The sequence below is a fragment of the Carlito syrichta genome, unplaced genomic scaffold (assembly GCF_000164805.1).
Source record: "Carlito syrichta isolate Samal-C Ts95f unplaced genomic scaffold, Tarsius_syrichta-2.0.1 Scaffold316276, whole genome shotgun sequence".
Classification (NCBI taxonomy): domain Eukaryota; kingdom Metazoa; phylum Chordata; class Mammalia; order Primates; family Tarsiidae; genus Carlito; species Carlito syrichta.
Genome location: NW_007260372.1, coordinates 1001238 through 1025487, shown reverse-complemented (window position 1 = coordinate 1025487; position 24250 = coordinate 1001238). Strand labels below are relative to the sequence as shown.

Genomic DNA, 24250 nt, shown 5'->3' with positions numbered 1-24250 from the left:
GTCCATACCATAAGAAATAAGATAGACAAGTGGGACCTCATCAAACTGAAGAGCTTCTGCAAAGCAAAAGAAACCATAAAGGGAGCCAGGAGACAGCCCACAGAATGGGAAAAAATATTTGCTAACTGTAAACTGACAAAGGCCTAACATCTAGCATCTACAAGGAACTCAAATGTCCTTAAAGAAAACAAAAACAAAAACAACAACAACAAAAAAAACCAGCCCCGTTAAAAAGCAGGCAAAATAAATGAATGAATAGACACTTCTCAAAAGAAGATATATGGGCAACCAACAGACACATGAAAAAGTGCTCAGCATCACTAATCATCAGAAAAATGCAAATCAAAACCACATTGAGAAACCACCTAACTTCAGTAAGAATCGCCATTATTAATAAAACAAGCAACAGATGCTGGTGAGGATGCATCAAAAAAGGAATGCTTCTACACTGCTGGTGGGCATGCAAACCAGTGCAACCTCTTTGAAAGACAGCATGGTGATTTCTGAAAGAACTAGTTCTACCAAAAAGATACTTGCACACACGTTTGTTGCAGTTCTATTCACAACAGCAAAAACATGGAACCAACCATGCTGCCCATTGAAACTGGTCTGGCTAAAAAATATATTGTATATATACACAGTGGAATATTATGCGGTCATAAAGAAGGACAAACATATGGACTTGGAAGCAACTTGGATGGATTTAGAATCTATCTTACTCAGTGATTCACTACAGAAAAAAAGAACAGAGTACCACATATTCTCACTCATAAGCGGAACTTGAACAATTATCATAATACTATAAGAAAGGGTTTGGCAGTAGCAGAAAACTTCCAGCAGTGGGGGGTGGGATTGACAGTTAAGAGAAATTGCCAGGGGGAGTGATGGGCATACCTCATTAACAAGGTTACTTATATAATGAACATTTGTATACCTTACCCTGAACTGTATGTCATATATTTAAAATAAAAAATTTAAAATTTAAAAAGTAAAAGAAATAAAATAGAGGGTTTTTTATGGTAACATGAAATAAGTAAATAATTGTTTTTTAAAATATGAAGATAACATTAGAAATCAATGAAATTGGAACTTTACAAAGCCAAAAGTTGACTTCCCCCCCCAATAATAAGCACATTGGGAAAAACCGTAAAATACCAACAAAAGAAAAAAGATAAATATTTTCAAATCAAGATCAATAAATATCAAAGAAATAGCAATTATAGTTTAGAAAACATTACAAGAATAATGAGAAAATATTGTCAACAACTGTTGGCAATGCATTTGATAAATTTTAGAAAGTAAAAAATATTACTACTTGTTTAATCTGACTGAATAATATTGTCATACTTATTAAATAAACAGAAGCCATATTTTAACTTCTTTTTACAAAGAAGACAGCAAACCCAGGCATTAGAGGACACTGATTCCAAATTTTCAAGGCATATATCAACTTGAACTTATATCAGCTTTGCCATGATAGGGATAAGCACTCTGCATCTAATTCTATGCAGCTAATATAACCTCAATTGCCCATACTAGAAAAAAAGTGTAAGAAATGGTCATTACAGGCTTACTTGATCCATAAATATAAAAACTAGTCTCCTAAATAAGTTTAATAAAACTTTAGCAACACAAATTGGAAAATAAGACAACAGATGAGTTGTTGCCCTCCTACAGTCAGCTCTCTTTCTTCATGAATAAGAGATGGTTAAAAGTGTATCTGTTAAGGAGAATAAAAAGAAATTCGGAGAGGAGTATGGCCTCCCGATGACACAAAATGATGGCACAAAAGAAGCAGAAGTGAAGAGATTAGATCTTATGTATTTAAACTTTTCCCAGCTCAGTAACACTTGATTGTGCCAATAAGATAAGCTTCAATTAACTAGGATAGTTCTGAAATATTTGATACTGTCTCAGAAGCCCAAGGATTTGTTATTTCTGAATGATGAATTTGTATATGTATCACAAACACATACACATACCTGATTATAAAAACCACCCTCATTTGGGACCAATGGATTTGGGTCTGCAATTAAATGACATAGGAAAATTCCTCTGTAACTCTCTGTCAGCTTTCATTTCCTAAATCTTACTGCATTAGCAAATTGAAGACCAGAATTTATTTTTAAAAATCAATATTTAATAAATTGGAATTTTCTTAGATGTGTGAGAATGTTTGAAGACTATATTTTAAAATGTCATTTCTATTAAAAGATTAAAAGAGAAAAAGATCTCCTCAACAGATATAGAATTTGATTTGATAAAATTTAATATATATTAATAATTGAAAAATACAAGCAAAACAAACAAAAATTATTAATGAACCAAAAAATTCTAAGATATCTATTGCATAGAGACAAGAATTTTGGCCTATTCTGTTTATTGATTTATCTTAGGCACTAAGAATAGTTACTTGCATATAGAAGACAATCAAATTAACATTTATTGAATGAATAAAAGAAAACCTTAATTTTAGGAATGGTAATTATTCAACTTAAAAGGTTAGTACACAACTTAAATGGGCAAATGTTATCAGCCTTCCCTTTAAGATTGTGAATAATAAATACTAAAATACCTTCTATCTCTTACTCTATTCAATTTTTCAGTGGAGGATTTATACAGCATACGAAAGCATAGCATATGATAAATACATAGGAAATGGAAAGAAAAATAAAACTGTCATTATTTGTGATTAATAATTTTCTACTTGAAAACTGAAATATATAGACAATTTTATATAAATAAAGATATTAAAAATCTCTCTGAATATAAGATTAAAAAGTCACTTTTATTTCTAAACATCAGCAGCAAACGTTTGAACCACAGATTACATGATAGAATTTACAATAGCAATAAAATCATGTTTTATTTGGTGATAAATTTAGAAAATTATATGCAAAATTGTTTACAATAAGTAACAAAACTGTAACAAAGGGCAATAGAAAGGACCTAAGAAAATGGAGACATATTCCATGTACAAAAGGCTTAGTATTATATGTCAGTTTTCCTTGATAGTTCATAGAACACCCCGACTGTTTAACAAAACACCTCTAATAAATATCCAATACAAATGTTTGTGGCATTTAACAAATGTTTATAAATCTTTCAAGAAAAAGTACACAGCTAAATTAGCTTGGAAAGAGATCAAGAGTGGAAGAGGTACAGGTTACCTCTTAAAGTTAGAGTCAGTAGCATAGTGTAGTATTGGTAAAAAAAGATAAACTGATGAATAGAACAACAGCAACAAAAGATTCCAGAAATATACACACAGTTATATAGATGGTTGACATATGACAAATAGTGTTACATGTTTCTAGGAAAAAACAACCATTAAGTGGAAAAAGTTCTAAACTGATTATTCAGGAGGAAAAATGGGAGGAAAAATGGAATAGAAAGTCCACTGCACATCTTAAATCAAGTTTTCATGTTTTTGCAGTTTCTGTGGTTCCTCTCATGCTCCACTGGTCAATTTGTTTATATTTTTGCTGACTTTATAATTTGTTTAGAATATCTTCAGGTTTTCATATTATGTTTTGTCCCTTATTCAGGATGCTTGATTTCCTTTCAACACTTTGTTTCTCAACTCACCTAGTTTGCAAGAACAACAACAAAAAATACCTTTTATGGCAGCATACCACAGAATACCATCAAATTTTTGTTTGAATTCTTTCTTGTTCAGCATGCAATAAAAAGTGTAATGGAAGATTAATAAGCTAAGGCTTGTAAATTTGCTGAATAACCTGTGAAATGTCGTGAAAATTCTGTTTTATATGACTGTACATCTTTTCTAGGAAGACACAAAGTTGTTTTGGGGTATATTTGAACTATATACTTGTATATCATTTAAGGCACCATATACAGATGCTCCTCAACTTGCTACAAAATTATGTCTCAATAAACCCATTGTACGATGAAAATATCAGAAGTCAAACGAACATTTAATACACCCAAGAAACTAATTTTAAAATTGAAAAAAAAAAACTTGTAAATCCAATTAAGTCCACATGATTTTTGACTTCCCAGTGGGTTTATGTGTAAGTTTGAGACTGTGTACACTTGTTTTCTGAGTCTTCAAGATGCTGTTACATTTATCTTATAATAAAAATGTTGCATTTTCATTATTTCTTTGACACCATATGAAATAGCATCTTGAAAGGTTTGTTGACTCTTTCCAAGATAAAAAGTATTATGGTGGCTCAATTTCTTTGTTTTTAAAATGAGAGGGAGAGCAAATCATTTTTAGGGTTATTTTTAGCTGTATCAATTGATTTATTTGCAGTGTGTTCAGTCTTTATTTCTCATGGAATTATTAACATCTGCCTTTATAAGTTATTCATTTTAAAATCAGTAATATGTTTCTAAAAGAAGGTGAAATATATAGCTTATTAGTTTTTCTTTTACCTAATAATTTTTTAGCCAGAAATAAGACCAATGAAGCTGAAAATGAATATTCTCCTGTGATGACTTATTGCAGTGTGCAAAGCTATAGCCCAGACACCATGTTTAACACAGAAAAATGAGTTTATACATAGTTATTTTTCAAATGTCTATTTTTGTGGAATGTTCACAAAAACATGAATTTTATACAGTTTCGTAGACCTCTCAGATTCTATAAAATGAGAGTAAAAACTTAACTCAAAGAAGTTTTCACTTATTAATAAAAGTTTGTAAACTTTGAAATTGCAAAAGATAGTGGTACCCAGATATCAAAATAATTCCATAAACTCAAATTAAATTACCTTCTCAGATCAATGTGCTTTTCTACAGTTAATCTATTTTTATAATGTGCCTGGAGGGCAAGTGGGATGTTTTTATCTCTGCTAGTTATTAAAAAATAAGCAATGATAAACTTTTGAGTACTGTTTTCATAAAGTATTAGATGTTGTGTCCAGATTGCTTTTGATAGATGTCAGCTTCAGAGTCTATGGAATTATCTGAGATTTGGCAGGTAATAGAAAATGCTGTGTCATTCCCAATATATTTGAGAATGAAACAGCACAATCAACTGGCAGCTCTGAAGACAATAAAATCTTTAAAGTCCAATTAGTGAACTACCTGCCAAATCATACATCTTGATGAAGAAGAGCGGCCTTGATACATTTTTCAGATCTGCTATTTCAAAAGAGATTCTATCCTATGCCAATTTTCTGGCATGGTGATTTAACACAGAGTAATATTGTACATGGGAAAATGTTCAAACTCTACCCAAAGTTTTTGACATACCAGATGCCTGGGCAAATTTAGACACTGACAATGTGGATTGCTTAACAAATGTAGGAAGATCACTCTTCCCTTTGGAATTATGTAGTGTAACATAAGCTGTTTCATTTTACATTTTACATTTTGCAAATAAAATGTGTCTTAATTTTGAATAGGTTTTGAAGATGCACATACATGAAAAAATAATCTAAAGCCCTAGGTTCTGATGCAACTTTAGCTGGGATTAATGACCTCTAAGGCCAGTCTTTACATAAGTAAGATGTGAAAAAAAATTCTATCTTGAAGTGAAGAAAGTTTATCACTGACTCTGTTACATCTTCATAAATTAGTAGGCTACTTAAACAAAAATTATCTTATAATCATTCTTTCAATGCCTTCATCTTAAAAATGAAGAAAGTTTAAACTCACCGTGTCACCCTTCTTCCTCTTCTTAGAGTTGTCTATCCTATAGGAGATGGCATGCCAGGTGCACACAGTGGACTGCTGTCAGGCTCCATACTGTGCTTCATCATTCATGTAATTCTCACAACTTAACCCTCTGTAAATAAGTATCACAAGTCTCTGCTTTCAGTGAACTAATAAACTATCTAATGAGTTATGCCTCATATATGAGTATTGATAAACCTTGAATATATTACAGATTTACTGGTATTTCCTACCACAGAGACACTAAAAAGAATATATTTCTAGCATTTGGGCATAAGGGAATTCAAGTTGAACTTCAGAGAAACACAACTTAAACATACATACATTTTCACAGTTAGGTTGGATTGCCTGAGAATTAGAAAGTAGAACACTGGACGAGCAGGAAACTTTATAAACAGATGAATACATGAATCAGGGAGAAACCTGAAAATCAAAATTCAGACAGAATTGAAATTTAGTGGTAATATCAGAGTATCAGAAAAACAGTAAGAGATGGGACAAAATGTAGTTCAGAGAGGTTCTTCTTAACTTTTGACCCATTGGCATGCCCAGATCATCATGGGGTTATGATGAATACATAAACATGTGTTGTGCCTTCTAAAGAAAAAATAATAATACTAGTATGTAGAAATCAATTACTAGCCGGGCTCGGTGGCTCAGCCTGTAATCCCACGCCTTTGGGAGGCTGAGGTGAGTGGATTGCCTGAGCCTGTGGGTTCGAGACCCGTCTGGGCAGCGAGACCTCATCTCTACAATAAATCAAAAAATCAGCCGGGCGTGGTTGCGCATGCCTGTAATTCCGGCTACACGGAAGGCTGAGGCGGAAGGATCGCTGGAGCCCAGCAGGTCGAGGCTGTGGTGGCCGGGAGCGGCCACTGCACTCCAGTCTGGGCGACAGAGTGAGACTCCAACTCAAAAAAAAAAAAATCAAATACTAAAGCTTGGTGATTCATAGACCATGGTAACACAGTGAAGATGATGAGTTCAAATTATGATCAGGGTCCTCAAAATGTGTTTTCTTAAAAGTCAGGTTTCAAAATACCTTTAAATTTTGATTTAAAATAAGTCCAATTCATTGAAATTGTATCCTAATCATAATCTGTCAGCTGCTAGATTAATTAGCAGTTTTTTATGTTATTGCTGTAGAATAAACCCATTTCTAGGTACCAATCATGTCCAAAGAATTTTCTACATTACTGTATATAAAGAACAGGTCAAATGAAGGTATAGGCCAATATATGCTGGTTAATGAGGAAGAAATTCAGTATGATTTTACTTAGATATTGGGTTATAATAGGAAATACAATGAGCCAAAAGAATAGTAATCTACACTTAAGTTATTGAAAATCTTACCTTCTCACTGAAGGTTTTTCCCATGTTCACCTTTTGTTGAAAGCAATGTTACCTGCCAAGAAAAAACAAATCAGTAACCTGAGTTAGATAATACTTTACAAATGATTAAAGCACACAGTTTAATTTCCAACGACTAGTTTGTAGGATAAAAATGTAGATGACACTTAAGAAGTATTTGGCGATTTAGCAATGGAAGTTCTATTTTGAACATAATACAGCTGTATATTAGAGATTTTGATCCTTCTGTTCACCATGTAACTGACACAGACATAGTAATAAATGTAAGAAGATAATGACACCCGCCTGGGCAACTTGGTGAGACCTCATCTCTACAATAAATCAAAAATCAGCCGGGCCGTGGTAGTGCACACCTGTAGTTCCAGCCTGTAGTTCCAGTTACTTGGAAGGCTGAGGAGGAAGGATCGCCGGAGCCCAGCAGGTCGAGGCTGCGGTGGCTGGGAGTGGCCACTGCACTCCAGTCTGGGCAACAGAGTGAGACTCCAACTCAAAAAAAAAAAAAAAGATCCCTTTCAAAACACTTAATGGCTTGATAAATCACACCAATGTTTAAAAGAAGAGACATATTAGAATTCACAAAATAGCTGTTTACAGGTAAATTACAACAAAATAAAATATATGCTAATTTGGTAAAATAAAAAAAGGAATAAACAAAATAAAATATAGCTAGACATATAATACAGTACAATGCTATAGAAATAATTTTAAATCTCAGAAATGTAAGACAAAACAAAGAAGGAAATATGACAATTCGAATACATATATTAAAATATGTATATCTGTAAAATATAAAAAATATTAGCAATCAAATGGTGATTGAAAAACAATTTGCTGCCGGGCTCTGTGGCTCAGTCTGTAATCCCGTGCCTTGGGAAGCTGAGGTGAGTGGATTGCCTGAGCCGGTGGGTTCAAGACCCGCCTGGGCAAATTGGCGAGACCTCATCTCTACAATAAATCAAAAAATCAGCCGGGCATGGTAGCGCACGCCTGTAGTTCCAGCTACCTGGAAGGCTGAGGTGGAAGGATCGCCGGAGCCCAGCAGGTCGAGGCTCGGTGGCCGGGAGTGGCCACTGCACTCCAGTGTGGGTGACAGAGTGGGACTCCAACTCAAAAAAAAAAAGAAAAGAAAAGAAAAGAAAAACAATTTGCTATATATGCCACTCAAAAAATTAAATTAACTCAATGAACAAAAAAAATAGACAATGAGTAAATTACCAGCTGGTACAACTTCATCCATATAGTAAACTCAAAAACTATATACTGCTAATAAATGCTTTAAGATACTCAACATGACTTATAATTAAAGATATGCAAATGGATAGTCTAACGTGCTTCTGTGGGAATACAAATGTATGGAAACTTTCTGGAGGGCAACTTGGCAACATTTATCCAGATCATTAAAATGCCATACTCTTTAACTGAATTATTCCATTTTTAGGAATATGTCCCAAGGAAATAATCAAAGATGCTCACAAAGAATTATGCATGAGAATGTGTATTGCACAATGTGTGATAGATAAACCCTGGGATTTGGTACAACATACATCATTAGAGAAGCAGTTGAGTAAATTACTCTAAAATAATAACGTTTCAACAATGCAATGAGCAATTATGAATTCCCCAGAATAAATTATTATGGATTAAAATGATTATAAAATTCATAAAAATGAAAAGAAAATAGAAACTGTCAAATATACATTGTAATCTTCTTCAATTATGTGTCTATACACAGAGACAAACATGCATACTTATTGCTGGAAAAAAATGCACTAAAATTTAATATTTTACGTTAACATGTCTTGTGATTGTGGATGATATCTTACTTTCTCTTTTATCAATATATAATGATTGTTCATTAGATTTGTATTAATTATATATGAGAAAAAATTCATATTAAAGAAATGCCTGTATGCTCCCACTTTCTGAAAATGTTAAGCAAAAAGGATTATCGTAACACAAATGAAAGATGAGTATGATGTTATGATAATATAATGCAGAATAAAATATTTGTTACTCTTTCATTAATGAAAATATAAACATAACAAAAACTGGTTTCTCATTTATAGATTATTATATAAAGCAAAACTTTTGAAAATGTGTATTAAATTGCTATTTGTCATCATAACTAGATCAACTAATTTACAATTTTGAGATTAAATGAACCATGCAAACATAAAGGTGACTACAGTTTTGATAGTATACTTAAAGTGTCATTTATATGTTATATGCAGTTATATACTTTAACAATACAACTATTCACGTATACATGAAAAATTTACCAATAATTATTAAACATTCAATATTAATATATAATAATTTTTAAATGATGTATTTATAAATTTCACATTATCTGACAATAATGCATTTAAACTAGGTATTTTTAAAATACATTTTAAATTTATAACTTGAAAACTTTTTTAAAATCTGATATTTACTAAAGAAAAACATGAAGTATTAAGTAAAATAACTAGTATAAAGACAAAATTTAAAAGTTTAATATGACAAACAGTCTAACATATCCGTGCCACTTAGTAAGTCTGTTTCTTAAACATTTTGAGTCAATAAATTGTATTTATAAAACATTTGATATGAATGTTTTCACTCAGGCTGAGAAATTTTCAATTGATTCATATGCAACATTCCTTATGTGCTAGGCTTTTTTCTCAGAAATTAAAAAAGCCTACAGTATCATAAAGGAATACATAGAGAAATGGAAAGAATTAGGAAGTATGCTGTCACAATATTTGAGATAAAACTGCTTTAGCCAGAGACAACAGCAAGTGCAGGGGTCCAAGATTTGTAATGGATTGATGTGTTCCAGGAAATGTAAAAAGGCATATATGAGTGAAGCCACCTGAGCAAGTGAAACAATGGAAAGATATATGATCAGAAAATTAGCAAGTAGTCAGATAATTTGGGATCTTATAACCAGGTGTGGGCGTTGGCTTTCTTCTGAGTGAAATGGAAAGTCTCAAAAATTGTTTGGGTGTTAGGCATGATAATAACACTTCTAAAGGATAATTCTGCTGATCAGACAATGCACTACATAATAAAAATCTGTACTACGACTACAATAATTTAGGCAAAATATGATAGTTGCTGGAGCCAAAGTATAGTTGTAGAAGAGCTGACACTAGCCAGAGGAGGTCTATCAAAAGTAATTTCTTGCTTGCTTGCTTGTTTTTTCTGATACAGATATACAAATGCACATATAGTTTATAAAAATATAAACTATATATTTTAAAAAGAAAGATAGATTAGTATACAGAATACTTGTCACTGTGCATATGTTTCACGTAAATATGCATAAGCGGAGACCCATGGAAATGAAACGTAATTTCAGTAGATTTAATTGATGTATTTATACCAGAATATATGAGAAAAAGAGGACAAGGTAGATCCGGAGTCACAGAGCTATCACATATTAAATGAGAAATTCTAAGGAAGCGATAAATTCTACACGTCATAAATACTTTGTTATCTCTCCCCTTGAGAGGTGGATTGTCATTCTCCTCCTGAGTTTGGACAAGCCTTTGTAATTTGTATGACTATTAAATTGTAATGGAAGTGGTGTTCTTGGAATTCCAAGGCTAGACAATAAGAAGCCATGAAGTTTCCACCTAAGATTCTTAGAACACTTATACTGGTAGTTGCCAGTGATCATGAAAGAAGTCTTACACACAGACTACCAAGCTGGCCATGTAGAGAGAACACACAGAAGTCAAAGAGTTCACAACTGTTTCACTTATTCAATGCAGGTGCCAGACACATCAATAAAGATGCTTTCAAATGTCTCTTGCCTCAGACACTGTCTACAATCACATGGGAGTTCCAGAGTGAAAACATTCAGCTGAGAATAGTCAGCTGAGTCACAAAACCATGAAATAATGTATAAATAAACAAGTGTTTTAAGTCTTTTAAGTATTGGCTTGGCTTCTTACACAGCAATAGAGAACCAGCAGTGGGAGAAACAAGGTCAGAGGGAAATCAAAAGTTCTGCTTTTCACATGTTAAAAGATAGATGGCCATTATAACCATCTAAGTGTAAATGTTAACTAGTTACCTAATGACCCCTAGGATGCACAAATATTTAGATTGTATCACCCCTCTTGAAAACATTTATGCTTAAGAAAAGGGGGCCAAAGTGTTGAATTATTGTTATGACAGCCGATATCTCTCTCTTGTTGCTTATTTCAGTGTGAGTGCTTCTACTCTTTCACAATTAAGAATGATTGTTTTGAATTTCTGATAAATAAACTTAATTTATAAAGCTTCTTTTTATTAGCTAATTTATTCATTATAAATCAAATATTTTCTCTGCATCTAATAATATTATCATATAGTTTTAAGAATATTCTGAGTTGTCTGTTGTCAATGAAGTATAAAATCATTCCCTTCTAAAATATTTTCTACCTAAAAAATACTTAATTACAGACTGCTATTTCCTGGGATCTTCTTCATTGAGCTTATTCTGGGTTAAAAGCTACCCATTAAAAGACTTCACTTGAGATATGGAAGATATAAGAGGAGAGAAGCATTATTCTGCGTAGGTATTTGAAAACAGATAAATGCACAAATATATTTGAAGCAGCTTCCGGTGAGATTCTTGAGAATTACATATATTTCCTAATTTCATTTTGAGTTAAGTAGATGAGATTTCCAGTGGCTCTTTAGATTTTCCACAGCAAGATGTAGGTAATTTTTTAAAAAGCAGCAGATTCCATAGTGATGACTATGACTTTTGGTGGAATCCCCTCTGGCCTTTACTCCATTAGCTCATTCATAATGGTACAAACTTTTAATTTTAAGTCTTAAGCAACTGTATACATAGATTGCAGAGAAAAACGTCTGTGTTCTATACAGAGTCCTGATTGATATTCTGATAGATTTCTATACACCAAAACCATCTTAAAATTCCGAACAAAAGTCCTATTTTGTAATTGAAGTAGCCTCTTCACCAGTGAATTACTTTAGTGTAATTCTCTATCTTATGAGCACCCTGGACTCACTTTTCGTTCTGAGTCCGCTGATTAGGTGAAACCACAGAACTCATTCTAGACAATATATATGTGAGGATATGGTAAGTGTCACTTCCAGATCAGACATTCTATTGCTGGCACAAAATTTCAGGTTCTTTTTCTTCTTTTACTACCATTAGTATTAGTCCAAGTAGTGACTTTTCTTTCAATTTTAGATATGGAATAAGAATAAAAAGTACAATCTCTTGCAGACTCACTATACACATATTACAGGTTGAAGAAATGCGCATATTTTTAAAAATCACTATTATTGATGGCAATTTATTACTATAGCATAACATAGAGAGAGAGAGATGGACAGAAATAAAACTTTTATCAGACCCTGGAAGATGTTGATTCAAGTTCATACTGGTGAAACATTTGATAAAACTGTCACCTTAATGAACTTAGAACTTGAGGGAAGAGGAGACAGAAAATAATGTAGCACTTGACATTTACTGTGGCTGTATGTTTCAGGGTATTAAGAAGTTGAGCTGAGAAAAGAACTGGTTATTTTGAAACAAGTGAGAAAAGAAATATAATTCATGGATTTAAGGATCTTTTGGATTGGAAAAGCAACTGCCCATTTTACCTCAAACACTAACGAGTAAATAAAAGATCTTTGACATGAAAAAATTAAGACTGGTTAACCACCTAAGGTTTGAAAAGACGGTATGGATTTCACAACCATTGATTTAAAAACTCTCTAATAAATGGGCATCCAATAGATTCTCTCAATTAGACAAAAGAGATCAGGAAAAACAGAGTGAGAGTGTGGCTGCTCTCCTAGGTAAGTACCCATGTTACCCATGATTTAGTTGAGAGAGAGCAGAAGCCCGGGGTAGGCAAACAGAGAAATATAGTAAATTTCAGGAGAATGTCCAGAAAGGATCTACAAATGTGGATATTCATACATGGAGCTGACAGGAATCAAATACCCAGAAGCCAACTAAATTTATAAGAGATCTGTAATACCAAATAAATCATAACTTCAAGTGTTGTCAACTTCAAGCTTGTCACGCTTCAAGATTTAACCCAACCCACCGTAGAAGAATGAAAACAACTGTTGGGAGTGCCAAATGTTGACTTAATGAGATATTCTCTGAGTAAGATAATGGATCTAGAAAAACTTCCCAGAAGGTGGAGCAAGAGGTTACAGAAATCACTGGACCCTGAACTTCTGTTAAGGAGTAGAATCAGGGCTTAGATCAGCATTTACTTTCCCTGTGGAATGCGGCAATTGTAACGTCTGCCTATGGTGTTTGAGTTTCTATAGAACAGTTTGCCATTCCGTTTTCTCTAAATGGCAGTATGCATTGTAGTTTTTCTGCTATTAGATTTGATAACATGATGCAGACATTCTCAAGGAGAATCTGACTCATATGAAAAGATAGAAGAAATTATCTCGTGAAAAATGAAATAGGACATAATAAAGTAAGAAAATGTCTCGTGCAGTGTATTATTGTAATTGGTAGTATAATTCAGATTAATATGTGTCACACTAAAATTTAAAATTTCAGGAATACAGTATTTCGAGTGGAATATTGTTTTTTTAAATGATTGATTAAAAACATTCTTCAAAATGAACATCAAATTTAATACACACAACTAAAATCTAAAAGCTTTGGCTCCAGGAAGATAACCTTATTAAATGCTCAATGATGTTAATTACAGTATTATTGACCATAGGAGAGGCAATCTGCTTGTGTCACCACTGAGGAAATAAACTGGTATGACTTGGTAGAATAGATCATGGAGATATATTCCACAGTTGAAAGATAATTGATAGGTACAGGCTAAATGGATCTTAAAAGACATTGGATTTTCTACTGAAGGAAAAAAGTGAGCCATAAATGAGATCATATAAAATTACTTATTTATATACAAGTTGACACAAACCAAATACACATTTATAATATAAATACATTATATATATAGGATTATTGCTTTTGGTGTAGGAAGAGGAAAAGGAACAGGAGATGGAGATTAAAGGGAATACATAAATACAAGATGATGTTGAATGAATCAATGATGACAATATACCATGAATTTAGGAGAACCTACATTTCTAAAACAAAACTCCATAGAATTTAGAAGCAAATTGGCTAGTTTCCATAGGAAACATATGAAATTAAAAATCAATTAATCATCAATCAATAAAAAGGGAGTGAAGTAAAAAAAAAAAAAATTCCAGGAACTGAAACCCTAGGGATTGACATTTTAGTGTATATGTATGAGAGTTCTAATGAACTACTGAGGGACAGATTTGTGTCTAGCAAGGCCAGCCTCTGTGAGTATTGATAAAGGAAACCTCATTTAAAACCACCATGTGTGTTTTCTGGGTTTCTTTCACTATCTACTGGTTGAGTGAACTTGGATAAATGCCTTAGCTTCTATGATCAAAACATACCTCATACAGTTGCTGTAAAACATACCTCATGTAGTTAAATTTAAATACACACTGCTGAACTCCACAGATATGCCAGGCCACTTGCTACAGTCTCTTGTCATCAAGTTGCTAACGATCTTGTGGAGAAGAAAAATAATAGTCACATATGATAAGATATGAACACAGTGCTACTGAAGCCACCATTAAGGATCTAATATGATTTAAAGTAGTAAATAGAAGCTTTCTGGAGAAATATGTTCTAAGCTCCAAAGAGCTGAAAAATGTGTACAAGATCTAAAAATTGATGATATGGGATGTGTGATTATGCATGTGCGTGTACGTGTGTGTGTATGTGTATAAAAGAGACCAATTTGGAGAATTAATTAAAAAGAGGAAACAAAATGAGAGTGTCTTGCAAGAAAATGTGCAATTAAAATTTTAGTAGCTGTTAATAGCAATATTATTGTAATCAACAGCAGAAGCAGCAAGAGTTAAGAATTAGGAGCAAGATCACAGAAGAATATTTTACCCTCTATTCCTGGAAGGTCACATTGTAATTTCCCTTGAATACTGATGGATACAGCCCAACTTTATGTCTCCTTCACACCTTTCCTTTTTCTCGGTTTCCCTGTATGCTAAATTGTCTTGATTTGTCAACCAATTTTCAAAAATAAGGATTTTGAGCTGTTTGAACAGAATTGAGTCACCCTTTGAAAACAAAACATGTTACTTGCAAAAAGTTCCATAAAATATGAATGCATGATGTGCTTGTGTGTGCTCATGTATGTGTCTGTGCATGTGTATATATGTAAATATATATGCATATTTCTTCTTTCTTATCCTAAGAGATAACTTCCAACTTGAAAATAATCTAGATCATTATAGCTTTCCATGCCAGTTCTCTAGAGGTTTCCCACTGGCGAAATTAAAATTTACAGAAATATGCATTGCACTAAGCATCAAACTACCATGTCATTTCTTATTGCAGTCATCACAGATACTACTGTAAAACCAGGGACATCAATGGCAATAGATGCCACCCTCTTTATAAATGTTAGAGTAGCCTACATTTTATACTTGTAGGGCTTTAAACATTAGAAGACATCAGAAATTGTCTCATGAAATAGGACATAATAAAGTAAGAAAGAAAATGCCTCATGTGGAGTGTTTTATTGTAATTGGTACTATAATACAGATTAATATGCGTCACATTAAAATTTAAAATTCCAGAAATAAAGTATATCAAGTGGAATATTGTTTTAATAAACCATTGATTAAAAATATTCTTCAAAATGACACATTTTAAAAGCAGAACTACTTTAATAAACTTAAATTATACATCTGCACCCTGTACAGAGTACATGAGTAGTTTTTAAAGCTACCTACCCCACTTTCCTTTCCTTCAATGGTGCTGCGGCAAGGTGATAGTGCAAATTTCCAAGAGCAGGTTGTTTGTCGCTGATGGCATCTTCGAAGCTGAGCTGTGTGAGTTTCTCACTTGGGAGCTGGCTGAAGATAGCTACTCTGGGTCTGGGTTACACCACCTAGTACAGAAATCGTGATCTTAGCCCTCAGAACACAGAATGCTCTTGGTGAGAAGAGCCTGCAGATTGAAGAATTGACTGCTGTAGTTGTTTGGTTTCCCAGAGGGCAGTGTCGAGTTTTCTGCTGAAAAGGAAGTCGGCGTGCCTTGCCCCAGGCAGATCCTCTGCGTGACAAACTCCTTGGAGGGCTTGCTGTGCGGAAGGCTTGCTATGGTGTGCTGCAGTTCATCATGGAGAGAAAGGCCAAGGGCTGCGAGGTCGTGGTGTCTGGGAAACTCCGAGGACAGAGGGCTAAATCCATGAAGTCTGTGAGTGCCCTGATGATCCACAGCGGGGACCCTGCTAACTACTACACTGACACCCTGTTCTCCATGTGCTGCTCAGACAGGGTGTGAGGGGCATCAAGGTGAAGACCATGCTGCCCTGGCCCCAGCTGCTAAGATTGGCCCCAAGACGCCCCTGCCTGACCACATGAGCATGGCGGAACCTAAAGATGCGATCCTGCCCACCACCCCCAACTCAGAATAGAAGGGTGGGAAGCCAGAGCTGCCTGCCATCCCCCAGCCGGTCCCCACAACATACAGGGTCTTCCTGGCAGCTGTGTGTGGAGTCTGGATGTTGCTCTGTAAAGATAAAAAAAAACTTATACAAAGACAAAAAATAGATATTAAAAAACCTATCTGAAACCAAACTTTAATTTGCTCTGTTTTATCTTTGTTTATATATGTGGGATATGAACGCTGAAAACAGAACTATGGTACACTCCTTTCCATCCATCACTTTTTTTACTATACCTAAGCAAATTAATCCTCTAATTAATTACAACTTCTAAGTGCAGACTGTGTAGAATCATTAAAAAAAAATGTCAGGGGTTTTAAACACTGAAATATATTTTGTATAGAACATTGCTGAAACTTCCTGACAAAATAGTGTCTCTCCTGTTTTCAACATTTGGTTAAAATACCTTACAGTCCTTCTCAGAAGTCTGTCCAGCCTTTCAGTCACCGTGACTAGAACCCTAATGTTTCTAGACTTCTCAAAATTGTTTCTTATAGTAGGATCAAAATTACTTGAAGTGCTTATTAAAATTTCAAATTATATGATTCTATTCTGCATCTACCTAAGTCAAAATCTCTGGTGAGTAGATAAAATAATCTACTATTTAATAAGTTCCCCAGGTGATTCTTTACATGAAAAGAAATCTGCAGAAAATGCTGTTCTAGAAGTATGTGATCATGATCTACCCTGCTTCATATCTTTCTTCCCCAGAGGAAAACAAGCTCTGTCTGTGCAAGTGCAGTTTCATTAGTAAGCATTTTATCATTTTGAAAAATCTGTGTGTCAGTGAATTTGTAAAGAGTTAAGTATGGTGTAATGCAGTATTTTCCTTTGTTTTTAATCTTGGTTATTTCAATTAAAAGCTTTAAAACTTTTAAATAGAAAATAAAGATATTTATATCTCAATAAGTCAATACTAGATAACATCTTTTTAAAAGTCTCTGTGCCTGTTTGGGAAAGTTGGACCTAAAGTCACACTACATGTGTTAATAATGCTTCTACTTCCTCCTTCTCCCTCTCTTTTAACTATTCCCTCACTTTTCTTTTCTTTCTCCTTTTTCTTCTTCTCTCTTTTCAATATTAGACCCCACGAAAACATAGTTACTATATTTTTATGCTAGATTATTTTGTTCAGTTTATATCTAACAGAAGTATTTCAAAATTCCTTCTGCTTAGCCATATATAAATCTGAAACATCAACCTTGCTCTTTGCAAGGCTTCTCTCTTTTCTTAAAATAAAGTTGTCTTCTTTTCTAGTCTGATAAGAAGGGTCCTCTCTCCTTTACATTATTATCTAAAAAATGAATATTCTGGCCTGAGCAATTCTCTTTAATTTCTCTTGGAATGTTTTATAAAGAATTTGAAATATTTGGGGTCTCAATGATCCTAAAATGAATGGTTTCTTTTTTCGATTATATTTCGAGTCTCAGAATGTAATCACTTCTCCACAAAACTATTTGTCATGAATATTCATATAATGGATCATTTTGTGTTTATCCTGATGGAATCCTGGGGTTCTTTGCCAGTAAAAACAAAGTTAATCCTGTAGTAAATAGATTGAAAATAAATTTCTGGGGCTTACACTCATGTACACATCTGTGTATCAAAATGGAACAACTATGCAGTTGCTGGTGGAGTAAATCCACATGTAATTAAAACTCCACTTCCAAACAAGAGGAACATTCTGTTTCTCAAGAGTGAAAACATGCTGTTCCAAACTCCAGTGATACCTTCAAAAGGCACATATCTTGAAATGCATATTTTGAAACACGGAAACTCAATATACATTCATGTTCAATGTGGACATCTTCTTGAAAACCTCAGGTTTTGATAAGTAATAACTTTGATTCCTGAATAGCAGTTTTTAAATTAAATGGGGTTGCGTTATTTCTTCAGAGAAATTTTTAAGAAGAAAACTTGGAAGTGGGGAAAATCTAACCTAGAATTCAATTGTTTGAAGTCTAAATTGCAATGATAATACTAATAGGAGTGGTAAAATGAAACTATTGAATTTCTCAGGGGAGGAAATATGTCACCTTCGCTTCTCCTGTGTAGTTTAAAATTCAGTTTTTATAAAGTTTCTCAAAAGACGAACAGAGTAGAGATTATACTTTATTTCTTCCTTCATTTATTTAGTAGTTATTCATCTCTATTAAGAATTATGTACTGACAACTATGGAAGAAAACAGTAAAATAGCTTCAATAATTTTATGGGATAAGAGGAATTAAGATTTATATCATAATATACCCATCTCACACCTTGGAGAAAGTATTTGCTTATTTCCTCTTATTTGGTTCAAATAATTTTTTGCCATATACTTGAACATCATAGCCTAACCAAATTGACACACAAAATTAACTGATCATGAGAAAAAATCAGACAAAATTCAAATTGAACTGCATTCTTCAAAATATCACATTATTACTTCCCCAAACTGTCAAGAAAACTCTGAGAAATGTTCACAACCAAGAGTAGCCTAAGGAGACATGATGACTAAATGTAACGCGGGATCCTGTAATACAGAAAAGGCATTAGGTAAGCGCTGAGGAAATCTGACTCAAGTTTGACTTTAGTTAACAATGATGTATAGATATGCATTCATTAATTGTGACAAATGTGTCATACTAATATAAGAAGTCACTAATAGAGAAAAACAGATGTCAAGAATATAGAACTCTCTGTATTCACTTCTCATTTTTTTACACAAATCTAAAACTGTTCTTAATTTCAAATGTTTATTTACAAAAATGAGAGAAAAACCATTTCCTCAATTGCATAAAAAAGGGAAAAAAGTAAAAATGAATGTAATATTAGTAGAGTTTTAGCTTTGGTTGTGGATAGATGCAGAATTTTTATCTGATATGTTCTAATTTTAATTTTGAAATAAGGTCAATGCTTGAAATGATGAGGTAGAGTCAAGTTCAGATGACATGGCAAAATGGAAAGTATATATGTATTTAACCAACATAAATCATTGTTCTAGTTATATGACTTTCCCCTAGTGTCTTAGGTCCAAAGATTATGTGAAAAGAAAAACTGTATATTTGGATTATTTCAAAAGGGTAGTTTTACCAGTTAGATGTTATGGATTTGCAAAATAGTAGTGGGCATTTTCATAGGAGTTGTTTTAATGATCATCATGAATTTACAGTTGAACAGTGTGGCAATCATTTATTGTTGTAAAACATCCCCAAGCCTTGATGGCTAAATAATCATTTATGCTTTTCAGTTTTCTGTAGTTTGTGCAAAGCTCAGTAGGTACTGCTTGTTTCCTCTCATCAGATGACAAGGCTTCACCATGGATTGGGGGAGCCATTTTCAAGGTAGCTCACTTGTATGACTGGCAATTTGGTACCAGCTGTCCCTTAAGAGCACAGCTGGACCTGTGAGTCAGAGACCCTGCCTTCTCTCCACATGGAAGGAACAAACACTCACCCTCTCATGAAAGAATTATCAATGTTACATGAGCAAGTGGATATGAAAGCATTTTTGAGGAATTCATATAAAATAAAAGTAAAGAAAGGAGACAAGTGATAGATATAGACAGAATGCAATGAGAACAAAGGATTGGCATTTCTAATGAAAATAATTGCGGTTAGGAGGTCTTAAGCAAGTGAATTTGAATGTAAAACATTTTGGAAAGAAAATAATATGTTTAAATTTCTGTTTTGGAAACAGCATTGCACTAGATGACAAGGTCATCAGTGATTGGTTCATGTTGCCTGGAACTTTGTTTTGGGGGGAAAAAAGGAAGGTTAATAAACTTATCATATCAGCCAGCATGTCACATGAAGTTGAGAACTGTGCCAGACGGCAGAGTGAAAAAGGAATGTGCGAATTAGACATTAAATTGTTCATGGAATTGACTGAAGTTATCAGAAAGTTAATAGGTGGTAGCAAAGAAGAGTAAGATAAAGTGATAAAGTCAAAAGCACCAGGCATTAAGGAATAAGATTTATGTAACACGACAGAAGAACAAAAGTAAAACCTCTAACTTTAAGAACCTTGGCAAATGCAAGAGACACTCTTATGGAAGTTGGAACTGGCAGCCAATTCCTGATCAAAACCCAAAGTGTCCAGGCAATAAGAGATAAGATAGACAAGTGGGACCTCATTAAACTGACAAGCTTCTGTGCAAAGTCAAATAAACCATCAAGAAAGCAGAGAGAGAGCCCACAGAGCAGGAGAAAATATTTGCCAATTCCATGTCTGACAAAAACCTAACATCAAGGATCTACAAGGAACTCAAATGTGCTGAAAAGAAAAAACAAATAGCCCCATTACAAAGTGGGCTAAAGGTATGAATAGACACTTCTCAAAAGAAGACATAAAAGCAGCCAACAGAAATATGAAAAAATGTTCAGCCTCACTAGTCATCAAGGAGATGCAAATCAAAACTACACTGAGATAGCACCTAACCCCAGTTAGAGTGGCCATCATCAATAACTCAAAAAATAGCAGATGCTGGAGAGGATGTGCTGAAAAGGGAACATTTTTACACTGTTGGTGGGATTGTAAACTAGTGCGTTCTCTGTGGAAATCAGTGTGGCAATTCCTAAAAGTTCTAAAAATCGACCTTCCATATGACCCTGCAATCCCCCTACTGGGAATATACCCGGAAGAACTCAGGTCACTCTATAAAAAAGATACCTGAGCACATATGTTTATCGCAGCATTGTTCACAATAGCAAGAACATGGAACCAACTGTGCAGTTCATCAAAAGAGGACTGGATAAAAAAATGTAGTGCATTTACACAATGGAATACTATGCAACCATAAAGACGAACAAAATCATGAATTTCACAGCAACCTGGGTGGAATTAGAGTTTATAATACTAAGTGATCGCTCACAGAAACAAAGAGCTGAGTATCGCATGTTCTCACTCATAAGTGGACCTTGAACAACCACTGTATTACTATAAGAAAAGGAGTGCGAGTGGCGGGAAACTGTGGGGAGGTTGGGTGGGGAGGTGGGATTGACAGTAGTCAATGTCTGCCTGAGGAAGGGGGGGCACACCCCATCGATAAGGGTACCTGCATGGTGAATATTTGTATACCTAACCCTGAATTGTACCCCACAATTTTAAATAAAAATTAAAAGAGAGAGAGAAAAAAGAAAAAGATGACAGTTTTGGAAAATGGAAATGAAAAAAAAGGTAGATACCATTATAGCTTTCACACCCAAGGAACATAGGATGTCTGTGAGCAAAAGATCTTGTGTAACTGTAAAGGAATCAATGTGTTTAGGGTAGTCTGATTTTCTGTTTGCTCTTACTGTTGTTTAGTTTCAACTGGTACATGTGTAACTTTGTTATATTGGTATATTGCTTGCTGTTGAGGTTTTTTTTTTTTTTTTTTTTGGAGTTGGAGTCTCACTTTGTCACCCAGACTGGAGTGCAGTGGCCGCTCCCGGCCACCTCAGCCTCTTACCTGCTGGGCTCCGGCGATCCTTCCACCTCAGCCTTCCAAATAGCTGGAACTACAGGCGCGTGCTACCACACCCGGCTAATTTTTGATTTATTGTAGAGATGTGGTCTCGCCACGTTGCCCAGGCGGGTCTTGAACCCGCGGGCTCAGGCAATCCACTCACCTCAGCCTCCCAAGGTGTGGGATTACAGGCTGAGCCACCGAGCCGTATTGAACCTGCCACCCAAATAGTGTGCATGGTACCCAATAAACAGTTTTTAAATCCCTGTGCCTCTTCCTCCATTCTCTCTTAGGAGTCCCTAGTGTTAGTTGTTTCCATTCTTATGGCCATGTGTACCTAGTGTTTAGCTTCTACTAAATTAAATGAGAACATGTGGTATTCTGTTTCTATTAATTCACTTAGAATAATGGCCTATAGCTGCATCCATGTTAGTGCAAAGAAGATAATTTTATTCTATTTTTTATGACTGCATAGTAATCCATGGTATATGTGTACAACATTTTCTTTATCCCATACACCATTGAAGGACGTCTATGTTGGTTCCATAACTTTGCTATTGTCATAGTGCCATCATAAACATATGAGTGCAGGAATATTTTTGGTAGAACTATTTATGTTCCTTTGGGTATATACCCAGTAGTGGATTTGTTGGATCAAATAGTAAATCTATTTTTACTTATCTGAGAAATCTCCTAACTGCTTTCCACAGGGGCTGAACTAAGTTGCTCACACAGTGTATGAGCATTTCCTTTTCTCCACAATTTTGCCAACAACTGTTATTTTTTTTCAATTTGTTAGTCAAGACCAAGATTAAGAAGAAACATTATTAGAAATAGTTCAAAATAAAGTCGAATAAGTTGATAAAGAAATGGGAGCCTTAGATGCTATAGGAAAAAAGCATCTGTTGTAATGGGATGGAAGCGAAGATTGTATATTTGGGTCAGATTAAGGGAAATACAGAAAATCCAGGAAAGTTTAGTGATTCTGGCAATGAAAAATTAGCAAGATCTGCACTTTGACAATCAAGAAAATTCACATATTTATGAGACAGAACAAATTGAGTCTCGAGGAAGTGGGGGGAAGTTGCTGCTTAGTTCTTATTTGTAGTATTGAAAGAATCATCTAATGAATTGTGTGAAAGACATTTGGTGAGATTTTCTGCCTAACTGCAGCAGGCACTGTAAAGGCTACTCCTATCTATCCTTCCTGACTGCTACACTTGTGATAATAATATCTACTTTTATGACCATGATTGCTACTCCTATGAGTCTTAAGGTTAGTAGGTCACTAAACCTACATGCAAATATTTATAGGGCTTTATTCATGAGTTACAAATCTGAAAGCATCAAAGATGTTCTTCAACAGGTGAATGGGTAAACAATCTGTGGTTAGCCATGCAATAGAATATTATTCAGTGATTAAAAATATTGTGTTAAATGAAATGACAATAAACAAAATAATGTATATGATTCCACTTATATAAATTTTAAAAATATAGAAATGTACTTTGTGATGTTAAAAGCTAGTGGTTGTCTTTTTTATGAGTTGGAGTCTCACTCTATCACCCAGGCTGAAATGCAGTGGCATGCTGCTCAGGGTCACGAGCCACCTTCAGTCTCTACCCGCTGAACTCTCAGGTGATCTTTCTGCCTCAGTTTTCTGAGTAGCTGGAACCACAGGCATGTGCCACCATGCCCAACTAATTTTTTTATTTATTGTAGAGACGAAGTTTCACCATGTTGATCAGGCTGGTCTCAAATTCCTGAATTCAGGCAATGTTCTCGCCTCCACCTCCAAAAGTGCTAGGATTACAGGCATGCGCCACTGAGCCTGGCTGTGGTTTTGTTTAGCAGAGATCATAAAGAAAATAAGGGGGTCATAGGAGACTTTTTGTTCAATTATTTTTTATCCTCGGTTTTGTTTCCATGAGTGTATTGATTTTGCAAAATTTAAACTAGCTTCTCACTTATGATTTTTCCAGTTTTCTGTATATAAATTTTATTCTGAATTAAAAGTTTAAAAAATGCTTTTAATTTATTAGCTTTGTGTTCTTGGACAATTTGCTTAACCACTATGGGTCTAGACTTGTTTCATATGTAAAATTATTATAACATAAAGTTGTTTAGAAGATTAATTGGGAAAATTTTCACACAAAGATTAACAAATAGAAAAATGCTAAATTAAACATCTATAGTTCAAAACTCAAAAGGTTATTCCAAGTGTAAACATTTTATGAAAACCTTAATTTTCATTGAATTTAATGGTTTAAATTCAAATGGAATTGATGTAACAAA

At 34.2% G+C, this 24250-nt stretch overlaps 1 pseudogene; it reads left to right on the top strand.

The window, feature by feature from the left end:
- The first annotated feature begins 4906 nt into the window (after positions 1–4906).
- LOC103276622 lies at positions 4907–16652 on the top strand (annotated as a pseudogene).
- The last annotated feature ends 7598 nt before the right edge of the window (positions 16653–24250 follow it).